This window comes from Filicampus tigris, chromosome 1, assembly GCF_054856515.1.
Source record: "Filicampus tigris isolate MCC_2025a chromosome 1, RoL_Ftig_1.0, whole genome shotgun sequence".
NCBI classification, from domain to species: Eukaryota; Metazoa; Chordata; class Actinopteri; order Syngnathiformes; family Syngnathidae; genus Filicampus; species Filicampus tigris.
The window spans coordinates 24,922,351-24,927,420 of NC_141217.1; positions in this window are offsets into that span (position 1 = coordinate 24,922,351).

Below are 5,070 nucleotides of genomic sequence, written 5' to 3' on the forward strand. Positions count from 1 at the left end.
TGAGATGAGCCGTGCACGTCACTGCTGACTTGTAGTATAACTGATGGATTTGCTACGCAAGTTAATTTGGCATTACAAGTGTGACATATTTTCCAAATTGTCACCTTCTTAAAGTAATGGCTTAAAAAGCTAAGTATACAGCTACCTTACTACAACGTTAGCCTTGGAAAGAGGGTGGCTCTCGCACTGTGTTTGCATTTGTTTGACGATTTTATCTCAAAGTGGAAGTCAACCCAAACATATTTATTCCAGAATATGTTCTATTCAGGCCCACTAGTTGAAACAGAATTCTGATTCATATTGCGTTTGTGGAATATGAGTTAAGCAGCAAAATCCACCCGCTTTTAGCCCTCTCAGGAGGCGGCCATTTTGTCACTTCTGTTGACTGAAAATGACATCACATGCTCAGGGTTCAGATAATGACCAATCATGACTCAGCTTCTGAAAACAGGTCAGCTGTGATTGGTGGTTACCTGAGCCCTGAGACACTGATGTCATTTTCAGTAGACAGAAGTGACAAAATGGCACCACCCTGAGATGGCTAAAAACGAGTGGATTAACTCTAATTACACAAATGCAATATTTATCAGAATGCCTTGTTTCAACTAGTGGGCCTGCAAAGAACATTTTATTGAAAAAAAATATATGTTTGGGTTGACCTCCTCTTGAAAGATTCACGTGGGGAAACTACATAAAGAAAAAAAAACAGAAGGGTTAAACTATTTTGTTTGCATGGTAGAGTAGTCTACTTGCACTCCACCAGCCGCCACTGGTAGGAAACTGATGAAACAGAATCACTGTTGGGGGGGGGGGGTTTGGGGCTCTTAGGTCACGTTTCATAGGTGAATTCATGAGGCTGGCCTCTCCTTATGCGCTCTTTCCAGGCAGTTGACACCTGGAAGAACATTCCAGCTGTGTGGAGGTCAGCATTCCTCTACTTGTTTGACTTCACATAAGACATTTCACTCAAGTGGCCACATTTGCTTCCTCTGCAGCTGGTTTTGGTTTGCCGTGGTTGTGCTAATTGGTTTGCAGTGTCAAGTGAGGCTAGTGGCGCTCATTTACAAACGGACGTCTGGACATCTCAATGAAAGAATTTCATCGCGGGCTTGGTGGGAGAGTCCAGACATGCAGATGTTGCTACGGTAACGGCGTCAAGTGAAGGCTGCGGCTACAGGGATGAAGATGACGTTCTGTGCATTCAAATGCGTTCCTGACTTGCAATTACCACTGCAGCAATGGAGGGTGGGGATGTATTTTTTTTTTTTCTCCTAAGCCTTACCCTTCCAGAAACATGGATTTGGAAATGGTCGGTAATGGTGAGTGGACTTTGTTGCAGGTATCATGTGTTCTATTCCCACTGATTGTGGGAATGTTGAGTGTGAATGGTTGTCTGTACCTGTATGTGTTCAATCGGTCCAGGGTGTAATCTACCTTTTGCCTGACATCACCTGCATATTCTCTACCTCCCAGCAAAACCAAAACCGAGTAAGTGGCGAGTGAAAATGTTGGGGTGGATTTGCCCAACTTTTCTTTCTTTGCTCCCTGAGTGGGCTGCAGATTAACTACAATGCATATGGTAAATGGGCTTTTACTTGTGTCGTGCTTTTCTACTTGTAAGATACTCAAAGCACTTTGCACTCATGGAGTTCAGTACGTTGCTCAAGGACGTTTTGACATCACAGACATCAAACCCATCACAGTCAGGTCGAGAGACAACCACTTTAACACCCAAGTTATACCATCCCCTAAAGGCCCTGATAGACCAAACCGACGTCGGAGGTGGTGATGCGTCGTGGCGTCCGAATGCGCCGTCTGTTGGCTGTAGTGGCCACCGTCGTAGTGTCGTAACCCGTCTGTAAGAGTCTTGGGGGCGTTTACGTTTGTTGAATCGCCATTGCCAGTCGTGACATTTGGTCACTGATTGGCTGTTAGCTAGCAAATCAGCGCGCGGAGCACCAACGTGAAGTGACAAAGGCGCAAAAACAGTTAGTACGCCTCCGCTGCCTTAATCTTCTTACAAGTACAAGAGCGAGGGTTGACAATGTAAGCACAGTATTGTGCAATACCGTGTCAAGAACGTGATGGTTTACTTCGCATGGGAGTTCATCGTGAGCGAAGAATAGAGCCGAAAGCATTGTTTACGTTGTTATTATCAGCCCCCGGCCAACATCATTCCGGTTGGAGTTTTCTAACCATGAGAAATAGTGACTACCGCCGCCGATGGTGTGGAAGGGTATTACATCTTATGCATGCGTAGAAGGTAATTTAATGGTCAGCGTCGCTGTCTGTCGTTGCGGTGTGCTTTGCCAGCGTGACGTGCAGACAGCTGGCCAGACGCCACAGGGGGTAAGCATCTGTCGTTGTTGGTGAACGTCGTTTTGGTGTATCAGGGCCTTAATAGTTACCGGTAATAAAAAGTGAGAGCAAGGTTGTGTGTGAGCATATTATTGCATAATAAATAACATAGACTTGTTTTAAAGTATTATGATGGAATATAATATACCTTACAAATTAGAATGGTAGAAAAAAATGAAGCAAGGTTTTTAAAATTAGTGTTAAAACATGTCATTTTTAACAACCCTGAAAAACAACCCTCTAATACAGGGGTGGCCAAGTCTGGTGCTCAAGAACCACAATCCAGCCTGTTTTAGGTTTATCCCCACGGCAACACGCCTGTTTCAAATGATCAGCTCATCAGCAAGATTTGCAAAAGCCTGATAATGAGCCTGATGATTTGAATCAGGTGTGTTGGTGTAGGGATAAACTTAAAACAGGCGGATTGTGGCTTTTGAGGACGGCACTTGGCCACCTCTGCTCTAATACATCACCAGACTGATTTATTTTTTTACTCTGTCACAATGTACTGAGCAGCAAGGACAGTTCAAATAGAAAAAAAGAGAGAAAATCCTTCAAAGCATTTTTTGTACTGCTTGTCCCCATTCGGTTGAACTGGACCCTTTGCCAGCTGAGTGGGCAGGAGGCGGGGTATGCCCTGGATTGGTCGCCAGCCAATGGCACAGTCAGATGTAGAAAAAAAAGAATTCACCTTTGGGCAATTCAGAGCCTTAAACATACAAAGAATGTGGGAGAAAACCCAAGCAAACATGGGGAGAACATGCAAATTCCACACAGCAAAGCAAGATCTTAGATTCAAACTCAGAACGGTGAGACGGACGTGCTTACCACTAGCTCAGCGTACTGCCCTGCAAAAGAGGCGAGAAATGTGTATTTCTTATGTAATCAATGAAAAACCTCACATTTTCCCGCAGTAAGGCAACTCTTTGTCTTCTCAGAAATCCAAGCTCCTATTAGCACACTGATCCACTCCACCACTGCTCCACACCACAGCCAGTCACGCTTGCCTATTTGTGTGTGTTCTCCATTCCGTAACCCTGATTAAAGACTTCCACCTCTCTAATGCCATTAGAAGGGATGAGAAAAAGAGAGGTGTTTGAGGGAATGGACAGACTGCTTAACCTCCACCGTTGTGCAGCGAGAGAGCAATTTAATCCCTGTGTCGTATAGGCCGGATTAGTGCTCCATTTTATCACCACTGGCTCTTTTCTCTGGACCTTGCTGTCATTTTTTTTTTCTCCCTCCCTCCTCATCCCTCCTTTCATCATCTGCTCTTCTTTCTCTAATGCTTCTTCTGGTGCTCAGTGGCCTAATGCTCTTTAATGCAGTGGCTTCCCTTTATCTGTCTATAGTCATTACTCTTTCTTCAGGACAATGCGCTGTTATTGTGAAGGTTCTGTCAAAATGAAATTGTGCTGCTGTGTGTACAATGGGGGGTGTAACATCAATTTTCCATGTCCACATATTGTCGATGATGAAGTGCAATTGGATTCAGAATAGTATAATAACATTGTAGCCAAGGTTTTGAGGGTAGTTTAGGGGCGGCCCCTGTTTATATTCACAAAACATTTCAGACTCAAGCATTTCAGATGGTGAGTAAATTCATACCAGTTTGTTCTTCCTACAAAAAATATATTAGCGAAGATGTCGTGATCTGTATTTGAAGATTTTTCTGTTGTTTTGAACACTTTTATTTTTGTTAGTTTTTTTTTGTTTCCACCTGTGCTAGTCAGCCCGCTCCCTTGTGTCTACCAATCAGCTCCCTCGGTCACCCGCGTCTTGTCCAGGTGTTCTCTGGTTTTATTTCGTCCTTGTCAGTTCATTGTGTCTGCTATTTCTGTTCCTGTTGCTGTGAGTCACGTCTTCCCAGAGTTATGCCTTGCTTCCTTTTGTGGTAATTTTATTTCCAGTTTTGGTTTGTTACTTTGACTCAAATTTGGGTATTTTGGTTTTGTTTTTAAATTCCTTAAAGTATCTTTTTTGCCTTTATTTTTTTGTTCTTTTGTGAATAAATATTTTTGGGAGTTCACTTTACTCCCCGGTCTTGCCTATCTGCTTCTTTGCACTTGAGTCCACCATTTTGCCACCACCACGAAAACCATCAACTCATTACAGATGAGTTTTTGATCATTACATCAATATATCAGTGTGCAAAACACTAGGCCTGTTTTACAAAAGGCCTTGCAGTTTGGAAATTATATATTATATATATATATATATATATATATATATATATATATATTTGTTTTTTGTTTTGTTTTTTTGATTATATATATTTTTATATGATGTATAATATAATATATTACTGTACAGCGTTAACCCCAGCACTGTTAATGAGGGTGTAAAAATGCATCCGCAGAGGTCAAACCAGACACCGTCGATGAGTAACTGCAGTCTATGTCTCGCCGCCCTGCAGATATGCCTCGGAAGTTCCTCTCTATTTCGTTTTGATGCTTTATGATAGTTGCTGAAGATTTCATATTTTTCAAGGCGACACCATTCATGTCTGACACCTGCTACGGAGGCTAACAAATGCTCAATGTCAACAACTCTTTTGAAATGTCCATCATCATGTGTTTAGTTCCAGTGGGCATGGCCACATCCTTGACTCGTGCAATATTTCTGGAGAGAGAGTGACCCAGCATGTACTTCATCTTTGTGAGCAGAATTCTGCTAATAATGTTCTGACAATGCCCCGCCATGTCTGCACAG